General features: G+C 43.1%; 1 non-coding gene and 4 pseudogenes across 1 annotated transcript; all 5 read left to right on the top strand.

The window, feature by feature from the left end:
- Positions 1–317: 317 nt before the first annotated feature.
- LOC123059723 (probable protein transport Sec1b) lies at positions 318–7957 on the top strand (annotated as a pseudogene).
- Positions 7958–24951: 16994 nt separating this feature from the next.
- On the top strand, positions 24952–25026 carry LOC123063830 (uncharacterized; annotated as a pseudogene).
- Positions 25027–25389: 363 nt separating this feature from the next.
- LOC123063832 (uncharacterized) lies at positions 25390–25465 on the top strand (annotated as a pseudogene).
- A 111-nt stretch (positions 25466–25576) lies between these two features.
- Positions 25577–25652, top strand: LOC123063834 (uncharacterized; annotated as a pseudogene).
- An 85-nt stretch (positions 25653–25737) lies between these two features.
- Positions 25738–25820, top strand: LOC123063814 (small nucleolar RNA SNORD24). The gene has a single exon (XR_006430570.1). It is a non-coding gene; the product is annotated as a small nucleolar RNA SNORD24 (small nucleolar RNA).
- The last annotated feature ends 563 nt before the right edge of the window (positions 25821–26383 follow it).

Below are 26383 nucleotides of genomic sequence, written 5' to 3'. Positions count from 1 at the left end.
CTGGGGTCGTCGGGCGGTAACGAGTTGCGTATGCGGCAGCACGTGGGAGAACAAACGAAGAATCATGGGGGAGAAAGAAGATGATGCACGGGCTAAATGCAACGGCTGTCTACAATTGCATTGGGCGGTTGCGTGGCGACCGGCGCCTAGCGTGCTCCCGCAAAAAAAAAAAAAAACTTAAACCTAGAATAATTATGTAAGCGCCCTAGTGATCGATATGCACGTTTTCTAATTATTTTTCTCCCATCGCTTAGCGCCCTACCGCCCCATGGGGTGCGACCGTGCGACTCCCATGGATCCCAGCGTCATCGACTCGCATGGGGTACGATTCGTGTGCCACCCCCGCACTGTGGCCTCCATCCACCCATGGCCTCTCCTTCTCCCCGTGGGAAGCGCGGTCCGGTTCATCCTGCAGGCCCCACACGCGCGCACCCTGCGCGCTCATCGACATTCCCGGCCGGCTAAATCAGGATATAAGCTGCATGCAGCATGCGTGTGCGCGGGGGCAAGAGGAGCAGGAGAGGGCGACGTGCGGGTGACGGGCGAGGGAGGTCGTGGCCGCGGCGCTGACGGAGGTCGTCGTTAGGATCGAGTTGGCTGCGGCGGCAAGATGTCGATGTCGGGGGCGGACTTCAACGGCGTGGGCGAGGACCCCAGGATCTTCCGCAACATCTGCCGCGACCGTACGCACCCAGCGCCTCTCTCCTGTGCTGTGCCCTCTCCTTCCTTCTCGCGCCATTAATGGCTTTCTCCACAGGGATACTCAAGGACATGCTGAAGCCGGACAAGGACAAGGAGAACAAGAGCGCGTGGAAGGTACATCCTCAGTTCCAACAGGGATACACTCAATGATCCTCTCTAAACTGCTCATAACGCTGACGTTTCATTATTCAACAAGATGTTTGTGCGATTCTTCCCGAGTAATCTGATGATATTGGCAACTGTTTGGGGATCTGAAGATCAGTTTAAGCTCCTCTTAATCAGTTATTACAGGGTTATAATTACCTGTCAGGCAAAAAGAATAGAGCGTAACATCGTTTAGCACGCCTTCTGTGCAGGTTCTTATCATGGATAAATTTACGGTGAGGATCATGGGTTATGCTTGCAAGATGGCAGAAATCACCGATGCAGGGGTTTCGTGTAAGTTGCCCAAACCTGGATATATGATCGTTTAGCAGAAAGCATAAGGTGGTGGATTAAAGTGCCCTTCTCAACTCTCATCTCATATGAGCTCGGTATGAACAGTAAAATCCGTAACAAATGGAAAATAAATAAAATGCTGAAGTTATTTTGTGGCAAACTTTGACAAATGTTTTGAATGCTTGGAAAGTTTCATCATTGAATGACATTTGTGGAAGACGTGGCAAACAAATCAAATGTCATGTTTGCTTCAGAAAAAATTCAGAACTTTTTGTCATTTTTCCCGATTTTACTGTACACCGAGCACACGTATGAGCTCGAACTCAGATAATTCGTGTCCGGTGGACACAATGTTGTTTTATTTCAAGGGTACCCTTTAGGAGGTCCTCAATTCGGCCAACATTACTCCCATAAATCTGCTTGATTGGCATTATGGCCAAGTAAGCTAGTTAAGTGACCTGACTGTCGTCCTATCCGGCAGTGGTGGAAGATTTGTTCAAGCGAAGGGAGCCGATGCCTTCAATGGATGTGATCTACTTTGTACAACCACTGAAAGAAAAGTAATGACTTTCTAACTTTCTCTTTCTGTAAGCACCACATCATAATTGCAAATACATATACTTGTAGTTTTGGTCCATTATTTGATTTTTCTAGTGATTCTGATGTTTCAAGATTTATAACCATCCCAACCCAAAATCATAGGACTGCATTCCTACCTTGTTTAATACTACTCCCTCCGTCCCATAATATAAGAGTATTTTTTTTACACTACACTAGTGTTAAAATCGCTCTTATATTATGGATCAGAGGGAGTAAGTTTTTGCTGGTCCATCTTCCTTATTTTGGGAGCTCTTTTGCTAGTTCATGACAGATGTATATTCTCCTTAGATAATCCTCTGATATGAAAGCTTGGTGATCTGCAGTGTCATAATGCTTCTATCCGACATGTCTGGGAGATGTCCACTGTACAGGAAGTATGTTGAGCCAAGATTTCAATTCACAGCTGGAATGTCATTTGCAGAAGCTTCATATGAAACAGACTTCGACATACACGTTAAAGGTTTTACTTTCAACTTTTAGGGCATACATCTTCTTCAGCTCACCAATTCCCAAGGAGCTGGTGACTTACATTAAGAACGACAGCAGTGTGATACCACGCATTGGTGCACTAAGAGAGGTTAATGTTTTAATACCTTTGGATGTTATATTCTTTGGCAATAGGGTTTCTAATGTTGTGGTTCTATTAATTGCAGATGAATTTGGAGTTTTTTGCTATTGACATGCAGGTACCCATAAGCTTCGTTCTATATGACCTCATTGCTTTCTATGGTTGATTGCTGCCTAAGACATTGTTATGTTTTTCCTTTGTTCTTGTCAAGTATAGAAGTTCGAGTCAATTGTAATATAGGCAGTGGCCATATTAAGGAGTAGCTCTAGGTCAACATATAAATTTAATATTGAATGAATTCACACACTGAAGGGTAATTTAGCTGGTCCATCCTTGAATCGAATGTTTGATAGCTTGGTGGGAATATTCGTAAATTCATTTGAAGTTGAAAGCATTACAAATGAGGTCTGCTGGATATGTTGAATGGACTTGTATTTGCATGCCATTCTGACTATTTTTTTTCTAATTTCATATTTGGTGTCTAATTCGTTACTTGATGTTAGAAACATTAGTTTTGATTATAATGGGCGGCATATCTGTAGGGGTTTGTAACTGACCATGACATGGCACTGACCGACTTATATGGTGCAAATGACCATAATTCAAAAAAATTCAACGACACCATAACCACTATGGCTTGCCGCATAGCTACCACATTTGCATCGTTGAAGGTATGTCAAGGAACTTCATTTGCATTGATCTATTAATGCACTCTGTGCTAATTAGTAGAACAACTTATATATTCGTATGTTGGGTTCTTAAGTTACTGCGGCATTTCATAAAAGGTAACTCGGTCCAAAATCATTAGAAAACTGCTTAATTTCAGCATCCATCGATACCTTTCCAACTTATATTTTTTAGTGCAACACATATAGTGATTATTGTTGATGATATTGACACGATTACTAGTGGGACCGTGTAACTTCTGATATGTGCTCAATGTTTGAAAGAAGTTGGTGGCACTTCATGTTTTTTTTTCAATTTTGCACTCCCATTTTCCCAGGTCACAAAATACCCAACCTGGATATCCCTCCTCTCGAGCCCACACAAAAGTGATAAAGAAATGACATGGTTGTGTTTATAAACTTCACAAAACAAATATCTCAACTGGAATACCAGGGCTTGATTATTGTTAATTAGTCTCTTAAAACGTCTTCCTGTGACCGGATATTTGACAACTGACCATTTTACTATATAGACTATCACACTATTTACCGGTGACCTACAGGCTACAGTTTTGAACATCTCCTATTCTAGCTATCAATGGAGTCTTCTTGATCTTTATCCTTGTTTTGTCTTGTGTGGTCAATGGACTATAACATCGTTTGCAAACACAGAAGCTAATCTAGTGCTTACAGGAATTTCCTACCGTGCGGTATCGAGCACCTAAAAGTGCAAACCCATCAACAGCACCAAAATTTGACATGGTTCCAAAATGGCTGGCTAACGCTACTTGGGAAATCGTGTCAAAATATAAGTCCACAATTCCAGAATTTCCCCAGAAGGAGACATGTGAATTGCTTATTCTGGACAGACCTATAGATCAGGTGCTAAAGCATAATTTACATTTTTCATTGGAAGGGATTATGTATTTGTTTATTTTGTAAGTACATCAAAGAATTGTTTCATGTAACTTACAACAATTTAATATGATTGTGAAGATAGCACCTGTTATTCATGAATGGACCTATGATGCAATGTGCCATGATCTACTCGAAATGGATGGCAACAAATACATATATGAGGTACTTTTTGATATAACATTATGTACTAGACACATATTATCTTCACTTTCCCTATTCTTTGATTTACTTTTCTGTTGGAAGGTATCAAAAGGGGATTCAGAACCTGAAAAGAAGGAAGCTTTATTGGAGGATCAAGATCCTCTCTGGATAGAGCTTCGCCATACTCACATAGCTGATGTGAGTCTTGTTGGTATTTAAGATTGTTGAGCTATATTTGGTCTATGCTTTATAACACTAACTTGAATGCCAGGCCAGTGAGAGGTTGTATGAGAAGATGAATACCTTTGTATCAAAGAATAAAGCAGCACAACTTCATTCAAGGTGCTTGATATTTCTTTGCTCTATAAGAAATAAAACTGTAAATGTTTTAACATAGAGTGGAGTGCACTATGGTATGGTAGCAGATGCTTGTGCATTGGTGTTTTTTTACCATTCTAGATTGTTATTTATTTGGAAAATTACCATTATATTCTACATTTCTAGATTGCTGATGCAATCATGCTATAACTTACCTTTTGTGTGTCCATTGCGTTGGTTATTTATCTTCAGCATAGTTAGTTGTTGAACTGCCATATTTTGATGTATATCTTACTATGATATACCATTCTTGTCTGAGCAACTGATTTTATTTGGAATCCTGAAGACTAGTACAGAAATCCTCTGAGATGAAAAACTATGTAACTTATAGTTTGTATTTTGACATAGAGGTATATCAAATGCTGATTAGTAGAATATTTTTTTCTGGTGAATGTATGGCCTAACATATGCATAATTAATTTTAAAAAGTGTACATGCTTACATTTCCATCCTCAATTAGAGATGGTGGTGAAATCTCAACCACAGATCTGCAAAGGATTGTTCAAGCTTTGCCACAGTACGGTGAGCAAGTTGATAAATTGACCCTCCATATAGATGTAAGTGCTTGTTTACGTATAATTTTCCTTGCAATTGTTATGTTTTTCTATTTTTTTATCTTTACAACGCATAATTTACTATTTTCTTTACTTAAAGAAATGACTATGAAAATGTGAAATGAGATGTTATATTATTATAGTTAAAATACGATACTCTGGTGAATGCAAGTTAAATGGGCCACTCGAATAAGGTTCTTAGTTCTACTGTGTAGTATATTCAATAAAATATTCCTTTAATAGGCCTGATTTCTAACTTCAAAGCGATAAAAGTTCTACTACTTTTTTTTGAGCTCTTCTGCTCTTGCTCAGATTGCAGGAAAAATCAACAGGTGCATCAGGGAGTACGGGCTTCGTGACCTTGGGCAGTTGGAGCAGGATCTGGTTTTTGGAGATGCAGGAGCAAAGGAGGTGATCAATATGCTCAGGTCAAAGCAGGTTTGTAAGGCGTTATGCTTGACTTTATCAGTACAGTGTTATGCTTGGTATGACATGTTTGTTCTATTGCCCAGAATTTGAGTGAAGAAAACAAATTGAGATTGTTGATTATATATGCAATTGTATGTCCCGACAAGTTTGAAGGTGACAAAGGGGACAAGTTGATGCAGGTACTTCACGTTAAATTTTGCATTGCTGGAGTTATGGCTTATGAGTGTAGTAGTCTCGAACTACGAAGGAGAGTTGTGTGTCATTTCATTAAGAAGGAAAAAATGAACAATGAGAGACCAGCAGGGCAACTCGCAGAGATGATGAATTACAGACTCGCCGTGAACAAAAGAAACTCTACCAAACATACCCCGCGAGGGATAACTGAGCTGACGAGTAGCTCGTGGAGGGATGAAGCACCAGAAGTAACTCCCTGTAACACTAACTAAATACACGGCCAAGCACCCCCACCACAGTACTAGAGGGGTCGCCGAACACGCTCCCATGAAACAAGAAAATTACCTCCATTAACTTGATCACGACTTTTCCATAGAAACCCCCTTCTTCTCTTATCTATAGCTTTGATCACCCACTTAGGTAGGTCCAAGGCAAACATTAGGTAAGGTGCAAAAATTATGCAGAAGGTACATAAAAACATAGGAAGTAAACCTCTTATTTTGTTAGTTAGAAGCATCAAAGCATAGTACTCACTAGTGAGAAGTGACTTATAAGATGGCTTCACCTAACCCATCTTTAAGCCATCTTTTTTCTTGCTACGTACGGAAAAACCAATCAGCCAACTTGAGAAATTTTTTGTTATTCATGTCTGCGTGATATGGTGAGCTAATTTATCGACTTTGCAGCTAGCGAAACTTCCATCAGATGATATGAAGGCCATAAACAGCTTAAGATATTTGGTTAGTTCAGATGCAAAAAAGGATGCACGGGCTGGCGGTTTCTCTCTCAAATTTGATGCCCAAAAGGTGAAGTCATGGTTTCAGCTAAAATTTATAGCTTGTTCCCTTGAACTGACATGGTTTTAATTTCCACACCAGAAAAAAAATACTGGTGTTCGGACAGAGCGGCAGGATGGTGAGGAAGGTTGGGCGTTATCACGTTTTTTCCCACTTATAGAGGCACGTGATAGTAATATACTACTAGTAAAGTTCCCTTTAATGAAATATCTTCTTATCTATTTTATTCCATGTGCTTTATGCAGTCAATAAATATCTCATGTGATGTCGCGATTAACATTTGCTAGAAGCAAAATAAACATAGTTCCAAATTTAAGTGGCCTTTAAGATGTAGTCGTCATTCTCTTGATCAAATAAGTCCCAGAACAAATTGAACTAGACAAATGTAGTACAACTAATTTTGATAGAATGGTTGTTGGATACGAGTGTTGTTATGTCCATTTGTGATTCAAAATAGTAAATGACTGAAGTTCCATGGTTTTCCAATAGGAGCTGGTCGAGAAACTGAGCAAAGGTGAATTACCTCTAAACGAATACCCATCTTTAAGTGAATCAAGTTCTACTTCTCAAGGGACCGCGGAAGGTGCATCGGCGCCAAAACCAGCACAAAATCCACAGCCCATGTCCAGGAGATCACGGCGCACACCACAGTGGGCTAAGGGCCGTAACTCTGATGATAGTCAATCAAGGTATTCACTGAAGATAGCTTCCCATCTGAACCCTTGGGATGTACAAAATTTTCGAAGCGATCACATATTTTATTTGCTCTGATCGTTTCCACATGATCTAGCTGCTTCCTTATCATGACCATATATTTGATTTGCAGCGACTCTTCCGTGTTGAGACATGCATCAGGTGATTTCAAGAGGCTAGGGAACCGAATATTTGTCTTCATGATTGGTGGAGCAACCCGATCTGAAGTATGTCCTTTAGATAATTTATTAACTCTCATTCATACTACGTAAATTCTATGTTCTCATCGATCTTATATTTCAATGGAGTAGCTAAGGGTGGCGCACAAGCTAACCATGAAGTTGAAGAGAGAAATCGTCCTCGGGTCCTCTAGCATCGATAATCCTCCACAGTTTATTTCGGTAAGCCTTTTCTGTGTAGTCCTATAATGTCTCATAGTTCTACAACCTTTTCACCAAATCCTACGGCTCAATACAAATAGAGCTACATGAACAAATATCCAGAATGCTAACTCACGGCTTCCAGAACATAGAATAAACTCCTGGCGCACATAATGATAAACTGTACTCACTCGTTGAATCTGTAAATGCAGAAGCTGAAGGCACTAGGACCATCCTAGGAGCGATGTCGCCGGTTCTCGCAGACGAGCGATTGTGGAGTACCCGTACTAGTAGCTTACACAACATTTTTTTCCCTTGTTTTCCACTCTACCAAGAGTGCGAGCCGTGCCGATATGTTGTAAAGTGTGGGGCATGTATATGCCATTCTATTTTCTAGGGAAAAAGGATGCAATTTTGATTCTCCTGTCACACTTGAGATCTATTGGTTCTAACACCATTTGTTCATTTTGCAAATTTATATCAAATTTGCCAAAGCTGAGACTAAGATGGAAAAGAAATCGAAAGAACTAGCAGCACCAGGAAAATCGAAGGCCTACACTCCTAATGAAATAATTTTGCAAGCAAGCATGTTGCCATAATTTTTGAGGTTGCATTCCTTTTGCCATCAACAACCTCTTCTTTGTTAGGGATGTGCTTAATTCTTATTTTTAGGAAGGAGGTTGTGGTCTGACCTTAATGTTATAATAATCCGAGGCACATAGTCGATCCACCAAAGCACAAGCAATCACACAAGCCACGACCAAGAATTGTTAATGAGGATCACCAACATGGCAACAATGTCGAGGCCTGACTATGGACGCTCTTCCCGATGCCAACGCTAAAATACCGTAGCCCAGTCGCCGGCACACGCCGCCGGCTCCCCCTGCATGCCTGTGCTATTATGTTGGAATAGGTTACATCATGTATCTACTCCCACATTATACAAGAGGTCATATAAGAGTCCTACTTCTTAACTTTGATAAATGCTCCATTATGTTTGGAGAAATGTGCCCAGTTGATGCACAGGAGGATGTTCGGGAGGTTCTGAATGTAACTGTTGCAGGTTTTGAAGAGAAATACCTGGGGCTGCCAACCCCTAATGGGAGAATGACAAAGGGTCGAAAGAATGATTTCATTTCAGAACTACATAGCTTGTTCATTGGTGATCATCTGCCTACCCTGATTGGGGGGGGGCTTTAATCTAGTTAGATACCAAAAAGACAAGAGCAATGGCAACATCAATCACCACTGGAGTGATAAATTTAATGCCTGGATAGAGATCTGGAGTCTTTTAGAAATTAAAATGTCAGGCAGAAAATTTACATGGGCTAATAACCAACAGAACTTGGTTATGTCTACCATTGATAGAATCTTCTGTACTACTGATTTTTATGCTTTATTTCCTTTGGGTAGCTCCCAAGCCCTTCCTAGGATTGGGAGTGACCACACACCACTGTTATGGGATTCTGGGTTGAGTAGCCCCCCCCAAACCCACCAGTTTCAAATTTGAAAAATGGTGGCTGTTGAAGGCAGAATTTAGAGATTTAGCTATCAAAAACTGGTTAGTTCCTGTCAAGAAGAAAAAAGCTATAGATATTTGGCAGGAGAAAGCCAGGAGGTTTAGAAGGTTTGCTAGGGGTTGGAGCATCAATATAGAGGCTGATATTAGAAAACATAAGGCCCTACTCACACAGGAATTTGATTGCTTAGATGTCAAAGCTGAAACAGAGCAGTTATTTGACTCTGAGATTAACAGGATGAAAGTAGTGATGCAAGAGCTCCATCATATTTGGTTCAAAGATGAAGTGAAAGCCAGACAAAGAAACAGAGATAGGGACATTTTAGAGGGAGATAGAAATACTAAGTACTTCCAGGCTGTTGCCAATCAAAGGAGGAGGAGAACACAGATTCATGCCCTTGAGGGCCCCAATGGCACTGCCACAGAAACCAAAGACATGCTAGACATTGCTTCCTCCTTTTATAAGGATCTCTTTAAAAAAGAGAGTAGAAATGGATTTAGACTAAGGGATGACTTTTTCTCTGAAGGAGAAAAAGTTAATATTGAAGACAATAGTTCCCTTCAAAACCCTTTTACTGAAGAAGAGGTAAAAGAAGCCATTTTTGGATCCTATTCAGATAGGGCCCCAGGCCCTGATGGGATTTCTTTTCTCTTCCTACAACAGTTTTGGGAGGTGATCAAGCAGGATATCATGGCCCTCTTCAAAGACTTTTATGAGGGGAACCTAGATATCTACAGACTTAATTTTGCTATGATTACTCTAGTTCCTAAGGAACAAGATGCTTCTAACATGAATAAGTTTAGACCTATTAGTCTGCTTAACTGCATTTTCAAAGTCTTCACCAAGGTCTTGACTAATAGACTAGATAGGTTGATGAATTTCCTCACCTCTAGCAACCAATCTGCCTTTATCAAAGGCAGGTACATTCTAGAAAGTGTAGTGACAACACATGAAGTGTTGCACTCCACAGTGCACTCTGGAAATGCTGGATTAGTGATCAAGCTAGACTATGAGAAAGCCTTTCACAAGGTGAATCTTGACTTCCTTTATGAAATCCTAGAAAAAAGAGGATTTGGCACTAAATGGATAACCTGGGTCAAACAGATCACCCAGATGGGATCCATAGGTGTGAAAATCAATGGGGTAGAAGGAGATTTCTTCACTACTGGCAAAGGCCTGAGGCAAGGAGACCCCTTCTCCCCACTGCTTTTTAACCTTGTAATAGATGTTTTGACCAGGATGCTGACCAAAGCAACTTCTCATAACCTAGTAGAAGGTCTATGCTCTGATCTTGTCCCTAGAGGGGTTATCTGCCTACAATATGCAGATGACACCATCCTTTTTGTAGACAACTCTGAGGAGAAAGTTACTAATCTCAAACATATTCTAACATGCTTTGAGAATGTTTCTGGTATGAGGATCAACTATTCAAAGAGTGAGATTATCCCCCTTGGGCTCACTGACAGTGAAGTAGACTCTTACAAGAATATCCTAAAATGTACTATAGGTACATTCCCTATTAAATATCTAGGCATCCCCCTTCATTATGACAAGCTAAGGAGAGAAGACATCCAGCCCCTCATTGACAAGATCCTCAAAAGGATGGCTGGGTGGAGAGGGTAACTTCTCTCTTATGCTGCTAGGGTAGTTTTGATTAAAGCCTGTCTTGCTAGCATCCCAGTATACCTACTCTCCTTCTTCAAATTCCCCAAGTGGGCTCTTGACCTAATCAACGGCCAACTCGCCCACTGTCTTTGGAGTGACTTTGAGGGAGATAGGAAGCTTCATCTAGCAAACTGGCATTTAGTTTGCATGAGGAAGGAGTATGGGGAGATGGGTATCCCTAACATCAAGGATGTTAACCTATGCCTATTAGGCAACTGGGTTAAAAGATATATCCAAGATGAAGGCAAGATCTGGAGACAAATAGTAGACTCTAAGTACATTAAGAAAAGCCCCAACATTTTTGTAGCCAATCCACAAAACACCTCCAAATTCTGGCAGGGAGTGATGTGGGCTGCAAAAGCCCTGAAGTTTGGGTATAGATGGAAAATAGGTAATGGTAAGAAAGTTAGATTTTGGGAAGACATATGGTTTGGCACCTCCCCACTGTCAGTGCAGTTCTGGCCCCTGTACATTATTTGTCACCAGCAGGGGGCTATTGTTGCAGACATTTGGGATGGGGTGAATATCAAACTGACTTTTAGAAGAGTTTTCTCAGATACCATGATGGAGAACTAGTACTGCCTAGAGCAGACCATCAAGAGCTGTGAGCTGACTGGAGATGAAGATTCCCTAATTTGGCAATATGAGAATAAAGGGATCTACTCTACTAGTTCTCTTTACAATATTATCAATTTTAGAGGGGTGCAACCTATATATATACCTGCTGTGTGGTCGATAGTGGTTCCTCCTAGAGTACAAGTGTTTTTGTGGCTCCTGACTCATAACAAGTTGATGACTAAGGACAATTTGTTAAAAAGAGGGATCACTAAACCGCCCGAATGCATGTTTTGTACAGAGGACGAATCCATACTCACCTGTTCTTTGGATGTGTAGTTGTTAAACAGATTTGGGCTGATGTGTCCAAAATCCTTTCCTATGATTTAGGTAATGACTACATATCTATTGCTAGATTTTGGCCAGCCCATAAGAATAAGATGGTCTTGAACTCTGTCTGTGCCTGTGTTATGTGGTGCATCTGGAAGTTCAGAAATTCCATGGTTTTTAATAGTGTAATGTGGACCGACCTTAAACAGGTTTGGTGGCAGATTCACTTGACTCTCAAGAAGTGGATGATCTTGTTCAAAGGAACAGGCCTAGAAGAATTGAAGCTAGTTTCTCAGAAGGTAGCAATGATCCTCACCTCTCCCTTCCTGCTGACCATGGGGTTATTAATGGCAATGATACTGTGGGTATCTTAAACCTAGATTCACTCTCCAAGATGTCACTGGGAACTGAGAGACTGGGTGCAGGTCTACCGCCTCCTGTCCTCTACACACCTCCAAACAGCCCTGGGAGGAACTGTAAGCATGCATCGCCGCTGAGCCCGGCCACTCCACTGGAACTGCCGCTGACTCCAGTCCAAACCTTCAAGAGGATCAAATGGGGGTGTGCACAAGCGAGTCAGAAGAAAGCTGGAGCTGTACTGGTGGGCGAATGAAGAGATGGAACTCTCTGTGGGATCTCTGTCTGTTTTGGTGCCAGCACTTTAGTTTTTCAGTTTTAGAACTCTGTGTCTTGTAATAAGTTCTGACTCTTTCAAGTTTAGTGAGCGGCTTGCTCCCTTTTCTGTTGGTAACAGTTAAGGGGATGTAGTTTTTCTTTTTTAAATCTTTTTGAACCTTGATAGAAGGCTATTTCTATTATGTACCTGGTTTCACGTTTTCAATGAAAATGGTGGAGCCGGGGGGGGGGGGTTGTTTTTCGCCCTCCTGTCAGTCTAAAAAAAGTGTGGGATCCCTATATGCGAGAACAAAACAAAACTTCTACGCTTCATATCTTTGTTTCTCCATTCTTGAGCAATATCTAGTCAAGTGGGTCCACACACATATATGTTTCCACAGGGACTAAAACGTGTGATATAATAAACAAACATGATTAGTCTCCTATATGTATATTGTCATCAACATCAAATTATAAGCTGCCATGAGGTGTCGCAACGATCCTCCATCCTCTTGCTCATTTGGGTCATGACGTATTCCACCCCCTGATTTGTAAACGCCTTCTCACAATTCTCCCCGGCGAAGCTGGCCTCTCCAATCTTTCATGCCGCTTCGTCATAGGCGCGGTTGCCAAAGTCCGTATGTGCATGCTCTAGGTTGTCATTGGCTTAGTTGTATTCGCCTCTGCACATGTCTAGCCCAACCCCAATTTCTCATCACGCTCGTATTTTTTGAAAAGAAGGATCACTACCGGACTCGCGGTCTATGCCTACGGCCACGGGCCGTCGGCATAGGCCCCTAAGCCATCGGCATAGATCTATGCCTACGGCTGCCGTCGGCGTAGATGTTGTCAGCGTAGTCTTGTCAGTCCGTCGGCATAGTAAAGCCGTCGGCATAGGGGCCTATGCCGACGGCCTGGCGTCAGCCGTCGGCATAGTATAGCCGTCGGTAGTGTTTTCCGTCTGACGGCAACGGACGGCACCGTCAAAAGCGCGGGCGAATCATGCAATGCCACGTGGCAGATGTATGCCGACGGCAAAGCCGTCGGCATATCTCTGCCACGTGGCAACCCGTGGTACTCCTGGTGGCAGGGGTATGCCTACGGCAAAGCCGTAGGCATAGATGAATCTATGCCGACGGCTTTGCCGTAGGCATAGCTCTGCCACGTGTCGTCTCCTTGTTACTCCTGGCAGCAGAGATATGCCTACGGCAAAGCCGTCGGCATAGATTTCCATGTATGCCTACGGCAAAGCCGTAGGCATAGATATGCCACGTGGCGAGCCCTGGTAACTCCTAGGCTTATATATGCCGACGGCTTTGCCGTAGGCATAGTTTTTTTCCCTGTTTTCTCTTTTCCAATTCATTTGACATCATTTCAAAACAGAACAATATGAAATTATGCACAAATATGACAGTTCATCATCTAAACATACTCAAGTTCACCATCATCATCTAAACATACTCAAGTTCATCACATCATCTAAAGATCATCACCGACTCAAGTTCATGAACATAAAAGTAGTGCAAGACATGAAACATCATAAAAGTAGGAATATGAAAGGCATGGCACGACGGCCACATGCACAGAATCATCAAGCAAGACCACCTCCGCCAAAACCACCACCTCCGCCAAAACCACCACCACCTCCGCCAAAACCACCATCGCAACCACCACCACTCTGCCAGATCGGAGTGACTGGGGTCGATGGAGCAGGAGTCGAGCCACCGATCCCCTACATGTTTCAGAAAAGATTCTAACGGTAAATATGATATGATAGTGTTGAATGAACGAGAACTAGTTTGTCAGTAGTTAGGCAAATGTACTAACCGGACCATCACTGCCTAGTGCCACCCATTCATCGAACGTGGGCACGTGTGGGGGTTCTCCCGCAGGTGGTGGTGGGGGTCCCATTTGTGGTGGATCCGTGAGGTTACTCCAAGACGCCAACATGGCCTGAATGTTAGTTAAACAAGCAAACTAGAAGATCAGAAGGAATGAAAGTGCAAAATTTAGCTTGGTTTTAAGAGGGCAAAACTAACCGTCATCATCTGACGGTTGTAATCATCGTTTGCCTTCACTCGTTTCAAGTACTCCCGCACCTCGAGATTCCTATGCTCGACAAACTCCTTATATGCCTACATAATTTAGATTGTTTCTAAGTGAGCAATGCTGAAAATAAACTGAGAATGCTAGATAGAAAAAGATAAAGAGGAAGTACTTACAGCATGCTGGCGGGCTAAGGGAGTCTGTGAACGCCCCGTACTCTCTAACTGGCTCGGGTTGGTAGCCCGAAGCTGTGTGTACGAGATCGAAGGAGTGATCAAGCCGTCGAAACACGGATACCGGCCATTCTTCTTCCCCTAGATGGCCACCACCGCCGTGTCGTCGATCTGAGACTGGGCGACCTCAGCAACAGGAACATCCGGATGCAACTCCTGATAGTGATGAATGTAAGACCCCAGGTGCTCCTCGGTCTTGCCGTAGTACTGGCTCTCGCCCTCCTTGCGATGACTCCGCTCGCGGGCCAGCTTCCACGACTCCATGTCTGAGAGCGGCCTCTTCAACTTGTCCTCCTACAACGTCAAATAGAAGTTAGCCATACATAAGAACATGACGGTAAAGAAGAACAAAAATGCATCATGCACATAGATATACCTTCATGGCCTTGAAGCTCCAGTGGTTCCTGTTTCCTTGGCCGTGTGTCCCGTCGGCTCCACGGTTAGCCCGGCCCTTGATGCTCTTGGCAGCAAACTCTGCATCGGCGCCGAGCCACCTATCCACCAAACTCGCCCATCCGTCATGCCTTCCATAGCACCAACGAGGAACAACCTATGCAAATTTTGGAAGCATGACATGTGAGCACGAAACATAGAGTTGACTGCTTGAAACAATGAAAAGTCAGTAATAGTTACCATCATGAACTGCTCCCTGTTCAAGGTAAGTTTTGCTTCTGCGCTTGAGTTTTGGTCATCTTTTGGTGCAGGTAGTAGTGGTAGTACTGCGAGACGGCAACCCAGCGCACCTCGTACTGCAACTGACGAGCTTTCTTCTTCGCAGCCGCAAGTAAGACCACGTCGGCTCTGGCCTTGTGCTCGTCAAGAACTCTATAGAGTTGCTGCATAAACCAGAAGCAAACAAGGCATGAGTTGAGTGATTCAATGATAAACTATGAACGAAACTGAAGACAAGTGATTCAGAAGAGAACTTACCCAAAATTTGGTGATCACGGCCTTAGCGGCCGTCCCGTACTCCGCGTTGCTGCAAGCCTCGTAGTGGGCCCAGCTCGTGGCCAAAACCCGCAGCTGCGGGTCCCTGTCTGGCCGCGGGCAGAATAGGCCAGGCCAAAACTGCTTCAACAGGACAGTGATAAGGCCGTTCGGTTTACGGCCCTTTCCGCGAAGGATCCAGTTTCTGCAAAAGAATCAAATGATTGCCATGTGTACAATAAGAAAATGTTGTCATGTGTTGAAAATATGATTGAGAGGCACTTACTCTGTCCCCACAGGTTCAATGAGCCACTTGTGCTCCTCGATAGAAGGTGGTGTAGGTAGTCCGGCATTACCACGCAGCCACCCCTGCGGAGCACCCGGTGGCAAGTCACCCCACAACTCGGGATCAACCTCCCCTCCACCCTCCTCGCCCTCCTCCTCACCCTCCTCCTCGGCCTCCTCCTCCTCACCCTCCTCCTCGGCCTCCTCCTCCTCACCCTCCTCCTCGGCCTCCTCCTCCTCGCCATCAGGAACATACTCCTCCTCCTCAGACTCAGAAGGTGCCTCTGTATGGGAGGGCATCGAAGAAGACCCTCCTATTTCGGACACGGCCCGGAGTTTTTTGCCCCGGCTGCCTCTCCCCCCACCTCCTCCTCCTCTAGGGGCTCTCCCCCCACCGCCTCCTCCTCTAGGGTCTCCTCCCCCGACCCCTCCACCTCCCTGTGAGGTGTCATCCTCGCGTAGTCGGGAGGGAACCTTGTGGGCTCGTCCACTCCGAGTAAGTCCTTTAAATTTACTGAGGAAACTGGCGCCGCTGGACTTGCCCATGATTAGCAAACCTGCATTGAGAAGAGAATAAACAATTAGTAAGGATATCAATTAAACAAGCATACAGGAAAAACATTAATACCAGAAGAGCACATTAAGCATACTATTGTAATGATCATTAAAAGAACTTACATTTTCTAGAACCCATATGAATCATCACTATTGTAATCTATTTGTGGAGCGGTCTCATCATCACTATCACGCATATCTTCTTCGTTGTCTGACGGAGGTGGAGGCTCTTCCTCATCGTCAGCGTCTTCATTTAACTTTTCAAGCATAATTATGTCTCTTTGATTCACAACTGCCTCACCATCAATCCGTGCGTCGTCGTCGTTTGGGTCCAGGTCAACATAACCCAAGTCATCATCCTCGTTGTTTCGGACCACGTCATCATGTTCCTCTTGATAGAACACTCCCTCGTATGTCATGGGGTTTATGTTGTAGTAATCATCATCGTTCGGGTCCGGTAGCTTACCATGCGGCGACACCTTGAACACAACTTCCCAACCCTTTAGGTACTCTTTCTGGCATGGGTAAGGCAGATAATATACTTGTGTGGCCTGGGTAGCGGCGATAAAGAGATCAGCTCCGGCATAGACGGTTGATGGTTTAACTTCAACTAAACCAACAGAAGGCGTATGTCTCAGACCCTTTTTGGGGTCGAACCATCGGCATTTGAACACAGTGAGACTTAGGTGTTCGCGGCCAAGTTTGAATGTAAGCTCGTATATTTTTCCTACCCTTCCGTAGTAATCTACTTTATTATCTCCTTCAGTGAAGACTCCGGTATTTATGGTTTTGGGATCAGGCCGACTGTTCTGGTGCTCCTCTGTATGGAAGCGATACCCATTCACATCATACTTTTCGCATGTCATGACGACAGGGTCAAAACCCATGGAAACCCATCTCAATTCTTCATCCATTGATTCGGTCAGATCATTTCCCTACAAGTTTAATTGAAATTATAGGGTGCATGAGTTTGATTGAAATTATAGGGTGCATGAGTTTAATTGAAAGTGTGAAAAATTACTTTCTCCATGAACCACGCAACGAAATTTTTCCTTCCATCAGCACCCTTTCAGAGAAGAGCAAGTGCCTCCGCTTCAGTAGGAGGCAGCATTCCCGTCCATTCTTCTTCAACGAATCGACTATAATAAGAAAAGCGGTATAAGAACTAGGCAAAGTGAACCTAACGAATTGACTAAAAGAATGGTGCAAAGGTATTACCTCATCCACTCATCCTCAACTTCCTTGATGTTGTGCAAGATATAGAACATGACATCCTCTCACTCATCTCGTGGCATGACATAAGGTTTCGAGCATCCTGCCCTACCACCTTGCCCGATGAATAGAGGCAACTTGGGTTTATACTTGGGTTCTTCTGTATTGTATCGAGACACCTTATTGTGCAACGTGGGAACATGGTCCGGATAGTAGATTGTCCTGAGGTTTGCCACCTCCTCTAGGATAACTGCCTCAGCTATGGAAGCTTCAATCTTAGCTTTGTTTCCACATTTCTGTCTCAGATGCTTGTTCTGTCTCTCAGGGCCGTACTGCCAACGATTCTGCATAGGGCCCCCCAACAATACCTCGTTCGGGAGGTGCAAAATGAGATGTGTCATCGGAGTAAAGAAGCCTGGCGGGAAGATCTTATCTAGCTTGCATATCAACTCCGGCGCCTTCTTATGCATTTCTTTTATCTTCTCAGGACATACTTCTTTAGCACAAAGCGTGCGGAAGAAATGGCTTAACTCCGCAAGCACACGCCAGACACGCTCGGGAACATAGCCCCGAACCATCACCGGCATAATCCGCTCAATCCATACATGATAGTCATGACTCTTGAGCCCGGTCACTCTGCCCGTTGAAAGATTGACCCCCTTACTTATATTCGACGCATAACCATCAGTGAACTTCACGACGTGTTTCAGCCACTTGAATGCCTCCATCTTATGATCCTTTTTAAGTACGAAGTCAGCATCTGGCTTGAACCAAGATTTTCGACTGCCTGTGGGAGGCTGCATGTGTAGACGTGGTCTATCACAAATATTCTGTTGATCAACTCTAGCATTAACATTATCCTTTGTCTTATCAGGAATGTTGAGGATCGTGTGAAAAAGGGACTCTGCGACATTCTTTTCGGTGTGCATCACGTCTATGTTGTATGGAAGTTTGAGGTCCTTAAAATAGGGAAGCTGCGTGAAGGGGGTAATGTGAGTCCAGTTGTGCGTCTCACCATATCCTTCAAAAAAATTCCCTTTACCTTTTCCTTTGCCCTCGCCCTCGTCTTCGCCTGTGGCTTTGCCTTTGCCTTTGCCTTTGCCTTTCCCTTCACCGGCAGGCTTAAGAGCTTTCAGCTGAGCAAGCACATCCGCACCAGAAAATGTTGGAATCTCGTTTACTTCATGGACAACTTTGCCTTTTGTGAAGTTCTTCTTGTCTTCCCTATCAGGATGGTCTGGAGGGAGGAACTGTCGATGCAGGTCAAATGCAACATACTTGCCACCCTTCTTCAGCCAAATGAAAATCAAGGCCTGCATGCACACTGGGCAAGGCATCTTTCCACTTGTACACCATCCGCAGAACAGGGCATAACCGGGAAAGTCATGCATGCAATATTGTAGCCAAACTTTCATCAAGAAATTTTTCTACAGATGTCGGTCGTATGTCAACCTCGATAAGTACCAAGAATGGTGCAAATCATCACTACAAGAAATATGTCAACTTATGACCTTCTGTCAGTGACCCTCGAAGAATTGGTCATAAATTTATGACCATTTTAGACCAATTGGTCAAAAGCTGTTCAGGGGGCTTCAAACCTTAAACCATTGCGACCATTTTGGTCAGAAAGGTCGTAATTTCCTTACACGAAATGGTCACAAAGCAAACAGTGCTAGTCCGCTGCCTTATTTCTAGTTGTTAATGACCAATATAGATGGTCATAACCTTGTAGATTGTGGTGGATTGTGATGACTAGGCGCCATCTCATCAGTTTTGCCTATGTGTCATGTCCATGTGGCAGTTTTTGCCCTAGGTTGTGAAGCAACCTATATTTCTATCATTCCCAAAATTCCCAAAAAAATCTCATAAATTCGTTGGGTCATATCTTCATCAAATATGTAAAAATCTTCCTTGCCTAGTTCAAAAATAATTCAAAAATATTCATTTTCCTATTCTGTTCAGAGTAACAGTTTGTGAAGGAAGTACCACTTTGGCATGTCCAAATAGTATCCATTTTCTACAGTGCTTTCCTATGACCAAATAACGATCCTCCAGCAAATGCCAGCTCAATCCATTCATTATTTTGAGCCGAGCTTCAACATTCGTATTTATGTCCAGTGTGGTGGTTTGCAAAGCAAGTACCACCTAGGCTCCTCCTTTTGAGCTGGAAATTTGTGAAGACGGTCTTCTTAGTAACTGATCATCCTCAGCCAAAACTCACGCCCATTAGCCATGTACATTTCCCGTACCGCTAATCAAACACTTGGCCGCTAATTCATGTTTGAGCATCGATCGGTCTCCTCGTGAGAATCTTATGTTGTAATTTTGTTCCTAGCACCTACCTGGGGAGTGCTCAACCCACTAGACATGCCTAGGCTGCCCAGAACACAAGGTAACGCCACGGTCACGCGGTGACCACGCGACGGGCATGCGAGTTTACGCGCTCTAGAGTTGGGGCCCTCGGCCACCGCCCAAACCTCGACGTATCACCACCAAACAATGTATTTATGATTAAATAGGTACTTATGTAACTAGAAATGATTTTTGGAAAAAAATAAATAGCAAACTATGAGGCAGCTGCAGTTCAAATTTGACCCGCTTCCAACTGAATCGGCGGGAATTTGTCTTTTTCACCAGAGGTGGATCAAAACTTTTGACACCCAACCATTTTGTCAATTGTGCATTAAATATGTCCTAATATTTTATAAAAATGATTTGGTACAATTTTGCAACAAATATATGGTAGGTCCTTCACAAAAAAACCTCATTGCGGGCACTCGAAAAATGGAAAATGAATTTTCCGTGCAAAGAAAATGAAAACTCCCTTTGGCAACATTGTTTGGAATTCCAAGATGCACCCTTGTGCACAATATGAGATCATTTGAACAAACTATGCCATGAATGTGACCATGAGATTGAGCGTTTGGGTTGAAATCCATGAATCTTCACACATGATAGCTCATTTATGAGAACACTTTTCTAAAATAATTTCTGTATTACAAGATTATTATTTTTCCTGGAAACTTGGTCACATATAATGACACAATGCGAAGGTTTTCCAATTTTTTGATTTTTTTTGAATTTTTTATGCCCGTTTGAAAATGCGGTCAAAACGACGGGCTTGACCGTTCCTAGCTAGTGGTTGAATCTTGGAAAACTTTTGATGTTTCTCTGATTAAATAGATACTTATGTACCTAGAAATGATTTTTGGAAAAAATAAATAGAAAACTATGAGGCAGCTGCAGTTCAAATTTGACCCGCTTCCAACTGAATCGGCGGGAATTTGTCTTTTTCACCAGAGGTGGATCAAAACTTTTGACACCCAACCATTTTGTCAATTGTTCATTAAATATGTCCTAATATTTTATGAAAATGATTTTGTACAATTTTGCAACAAATATATGGTAGGTCCTTCACAAAAAAACCTCATTTCGGGCACTCGAAAAATGGAAAATGAATTTTCCGTGCAAAGAAAATGAAAACTCCCTTTGGAAACATTGTTTGGAATTCCAAGATGCACCCTTGTGCACAATGTGATATCATTTGAACAAACTATGCCATGAATGTGGCCATAAGATTGATCATTTGGCTTGAAAGCCATTGATCTCCACACATGATAGCTCGTTTCTGAGAACACTTTTTTAAAATAATTGCCGTATTACAAGTGTGTTATTTTTCCTGGGAACTTGGCCACATATGATGACACAATGTGAAGGTTTCCCAATTTTTTGGTTTTTTTTGAATTTTTTATGCCCGTTCCAAAATGCGGTCAAAACGGCGGGAATGACTGTTCCTAGCTAGTTGTTGAATCTTGGATTTTTTTTGGTGTTTCTCTGATTAAATACATACTTATGTACCTAGAAATGATTTTTGGAAAAAATAAATAGCAAACTATGAGGCAGCTGCAGTTCAAATTTGACCCGCTTCCAACTGAATCGGCGGAAATTTGTCTTTTTCACGAGAGGTGGATCAAAACTTTTTACACCCAACCATTTGGTCAATTGTGCATTAAATATGTCCTAGTATTTTAGGAAAATGATTTGGTCCAATTTTGCAACAATTGTTTGGTAGTTCCTTCACAAAAAAACCTCCTTTCGGGCACTCGAAAAATGAAAAATGGTTTTTTCGTCCAAAGAAAATGAAAACTTCCTTAGGCAACATTGTTTGCCATTCCAATATGCACCTTTGTGCACAATATGAGATCATTTGAACAAACTATGCCACGAATGTGGCCATAAGTTTGATCATTTGCCTTGAAAGCCATGAATCTTGAGAGATGATAGCTCATTTCTGAGAACACTTTTTTAAAATAATTGCCGTATTACAAGTTTGTTATTTTTCCTGGGAACTTGGCCACATATAATGACACAATGCAAAGGTTTCCCAATTTTTTGATTTTTTTTGAATTTTTTATGCCCGTTTCAAAATGCGGCCAAAACGGCGGGAATGACCGTTCCTAGCTAGTTGTTGAATCTTGGAATTTTTTGGTATTTCTCTGATTAAATAGATACTTATGTACCTAGAAATGATTTTTGGAAAAAATAAATAGCAAACTATGAGGCAGCTACAGTTCAAATTTGACCCGCTTCCAACTGAATCGGCGGAAATTTGTCTTTTTCACGAGAGGTGGATCAAAACTTTTTTCACCCAAACATTTGGTCAATTGTGCATTAAATATGGCCTAGTATTTTATAAAAATGATTTGGTCCAATTTTGCAACAATTATTTGGTAGTTCCTTCACAAAAAACCTCATTTGGGGCACTCGAAAAATGGAAAATGATTTTTTGTCCAAAGAATATAAAAAATCCCTTTGTTGATACTGTTTACTATTCCAAGATGTAAACTTTTGCAGAGTATAAAGAACTCATTTTGAACAAATATAAAGAATATCATTTGAACAAATATTTGGTAGGTCTTTTACAAAAAAGAACTCATTTTGAGCACTAAAAAATGGAAAATGATTTTTTCGTGACCTATTTAAAAGGTCATAAAGTCTTCAAATTGTTTGTTGCGTTCTGATTGGTCTATAGGCATATCACGCGGATCATGCATCCGACACCGTCGGATGCTCCGGGATCCAACGGCGGACCTCATCCCCTCACCCTCTCACCCACGTAGCCCTCTCACCCCCTCACCCACGCAGCCCCCACTCCCCACCGTTCCAACCCTAGCCCCCACGCCCCCGCACCCGCACCCGCTCGCCAAACCCTAGCCGCCGCCGCCGCCCCCGCACCATGGCCATCAACGGCGAGGAGCCCGAATCCCCATGCCTCCCAAGCGCCCGAAACTCTAGCCCGCGGCGCAGCCATGGCGACCGAGCTCTGGATCCCATCGACTCCCCCCCATCGCACCCCTCCTCTCCTCGCAGCCGTCGCCACCTCCTCCCTCGATCCAGTCCTCTCCCCAGCCTCCTTTCCCTGATCCAGTTCTCTCCCCACCGCTCCCACCCACCGTCGACCTCACAGCCCTCCTCACCACCGTCGCCGACCTCGTCTCTCCCTCCCCTCACCATCTTTCCCTACCCTATACCCTAGATCGAGTCAAGCAGGTCAGCCGACGCGCTAGGGTTCCGTTTGGTCAGCTCCCCGCCGGCTCTCTGGTTGGACGCCTGCCCGACGATGGATCTCCCGCCGCTCTCCCACCAGGCGCTCTTCGTGGCCCTCCGATCCGCGGACGCCGAGGCCGTGCGCCGCCTCCTGGCCGGTGCCGAGGAGTCCGCGCTCTATGTCCCGGCGGACGCCGAGGCCGTGCGCCTCCTCCTCCCGCTCTACGACCTCAAGGCCGCCAAGCTCCACTCCCGCCTCGACCTCGATGCCTTCCACGTTGCCACCAAGCAAGGGCACACCGGTGAGCCCCTCTTCTCGCTCGATTAGTAGCTTCCGCTGGGTTTTTTAGATTGAGCCAAGTCCAGTGTGTTGCAGCAAGTTTAACCGATTCTCGTTGGGCTCAATTGCAGGGTTTGATGCTCCGAGGAACAGCATGGAGTTCGCCAGGGAGGCGCCCCACAGCTACGGCGTCTTCCAAGAGGACGTCCCGGTGAGTAGTACAATCCCCTTCCCTGTTCTTTCTCTCTATCTGTCAGACTAATTCAATGCATCATTTTCTTCCCTGGCCCCTGTTTGCATGCGTCTGGTAATTATTTTGTTTCCAGAAAAAGGACCTATAATTCCTTTTTTCTCCTTCATTCCAGTCACATACTGCTGTCCAATTTGACAGATGATATGCATTGTCCATCCGTCCTTGGCAGCTCTGCTGCTAGGTGTACTTGTACCTGACTGTTGTTGCCTGAGAAGACAGCATGAAACACCTATTAATAATGCTGTCAAACAAACAGTAGACCACCATCTACTGCTGCTGGGCACAATCAAGTTGCCCCTTAATTACCTGGCCATTCTCTGGATCATTGCTTACCATCCTTTGCCTACCAATAAGTAGGAGGCCATGTTGAGTTGCTGGCATTGTTCTTCAAAGTAGATTAGCACTGCTGCTTTCCTCCGCCCCTCTTCTCCCTCGACGGTGTTCTCATCCGCCACAGTAGCTTACTGACACGGTCATTGGTTCTGTCTTTGTTTTGTTGGCAGCAGGGGAAGAAGGAGGAGGAGGAGTTCAGCATGGGGCCTCTCTCCATTCTCATGCTCAACATCGGCGTCTTCCCCGACGGTGGCTATGGCGGGACCCTCGAGATCGTCGTCTTCCTGACCGGGACCCTTGGTTAGTGATAGCATTTGTTTTCCACGACATTCAGACTTTGCTATAGTTTACTGAAACTGTTGTGGTCTGAAGAACAGTTTACTGAAATTGTTCCAAGTCTGAAAAACAGTTGTCTGAATCTGTTGAAATCTAAAACTGTTAGTGTGAGGTGTCTGAAACTGTTCTAATCTTGTAGATAACCTGTGAACAAATTTACTTGTGTTGAATAACCCGTGAACAAATTTAGGACTTTGGAGTTGTCTAAAACTGTTGTAGTCTTGTAGAAAAGTAAAAGTAGTTGGATGGAAATATATTTCTCAGTCTGTGTAATAGATGGTCTGAAGCTAGTTGCAGATTTCTTTCCTTGATTCAGATAATTCAGTAAGTCCATTTCATAACATCTGCTGCTAGTAGAAATCATGGAAGCTAAAAAGCCAAATCAAGTTCAGTCATCTCATTTCACCTTTGCAAAGAAGATACTAATTTTCTAAACTGTGAATTTGATGTTAACGTCTTATATGTGCGTCTTATATGTCCATTTCATAACATGGTGCGTCTTATATGTGTGTTTGATGTTAACGTCGCTTGTGGTTTTGCAGGGTTCTGAGGCTGCACCCTGGGCACTATCAGGGTATGCTGTTTCCCTGTCCTGTTTCTTCAGTGCTCAATAGTTGCTTGTGCGACTGCTACTAGTCTTTTATGTAATGCTAAACTAAAATGGGTCTAGTTATACTAATCATTCCATGAAATTTTAGTCTGATTTGCTGGTACTCTAATGGAATCATTGTTTGCTCATGCTCAGAATCATTGTTTGCTCATGCTCAGAATGATTGTTTTACATATGTTACTTGTGATGTTCTACTGGCTGAGATGTGCATGATCTGGGTGATGAAGAAAATCATTCGGATTCCCACTGATTTTCATGATTATTACAACCAGATACTTCTGACGGATCATGCCATCTCTTGGACTACATATGTACTCCCTTCGTAAACTAATATAAGAGTGTTTAGAATACTAAACTAGTGATCTAAACACTCTTATATTAGTTTACAGAGGGAGTACTCCTTTATTATTGAGCAAATACCTTCCTTTGATTTTTTGCAAACCTCTTAGCAGTAATTTTTGTATCCTCTTTTTTGTGTTCTGCTGGCTGATGAGATGTGCATTACCTGGGTGATGAAGAAAATCGACGGGTCACACCATCTCCTGAAGTACATTTTCACATTTTTACTGCTTTAGACTGACTGTACATGCATTCCTTCATTGGTTATGAACCTTATTGCTCATTGTGTTCTGTTGGGTTGAACTGCATGATTCCGGGTGATGAAGAAAATCGTTCGGATTCCCATTGATATTTCATGATTAGTGTAACCAGCTACTTCTGATGGATGATGGCATCTCCTGTATTACATTTGCACCACTTTATGACTGGCCGTACATGCACTCCTTGTGTTGGTTGCAACCTTGTTGCTCTTTGTGTTATATTGGGTCTTTTGCATGCTTTTGCATGATGAAGAAAATCGTTCGGATTCCCACTGACACTTCATGATTATCACAACCAGCTACTTCTGACAGACCATGCCATTTTGTGCTCTTTAAGAGTTTTTGCTCTGTTTTGGGTTTTAATTCATTCAATAGTTTGCTGGTGTTTATTTTCCTTTGAGCCTGTGATGTTATCAAAATATTTGCTACTCTTAATGGGTTTATCCCACTTGATGATCTTAACCACCAAGATCTGTGAGGCTCTTAGTTCTAGTCTAATGTTATCAGTACAGTACATCCGCTGTTGCCAGATTTTCCATGGACTCTGTTTGTTTACTCTGCTAGTGGTTCCAGCATAGCTCTAGAGTACATCTATTCACTAAGATTTATACATCGTTAAAATGGAGGCTTGGGAAGAACTATTTTATTTGTAGTAATAAGTCAGGAGTTGTTTGTTGCTTCAGTAGGGTGTCATACATTATAATCATCAGCTCATGTCGTCTGGGATCAAACATAGCTTTGACTATACAAGAGTAAAGATTTATGTGAGAACTACAAACCATGTTCACTTAGATTTCCTGCTAGTTGCATATCTGCACTTCATTGTACATACGTCGTGTTGGATCTTAGTCCAGAATCCAGATCCATAGCTTGTACTGCAACTAATGTGTCATGCGTTTTGTGGCAGCAACAGCAGCTAGCAGGAGCAATTCTCTTGCTGGTTTGCATTGAAGATATTGTATTCTATTGCTATATCATTGTTTAATAAAACCACAGCATGATGCTCACATGAGATATCCACATGTTTCTGTGCTGTTTTGCTACA

Source organism: Triticum aestivum, chromosome 3A (genome assembly GCF_018294505.1).
Source record: "Triticum aestivum cultivar Chinese Spring chromosome 3A, IWGSC CS RefSeq v2.1, whole genome shotgun sequence".
Taxonomy (NCBI): domain Eukaryota; kingdom Viridiplantae; phylum Streptophyta; class Magnoliopsida; order Poales; family Poaceae; genus Triticum; species Triticum aestivum.
Note: the sequence above shows the minus strand (reverse complement) of the source record. Positions and strands in the feature narration are given on the sequence as shown.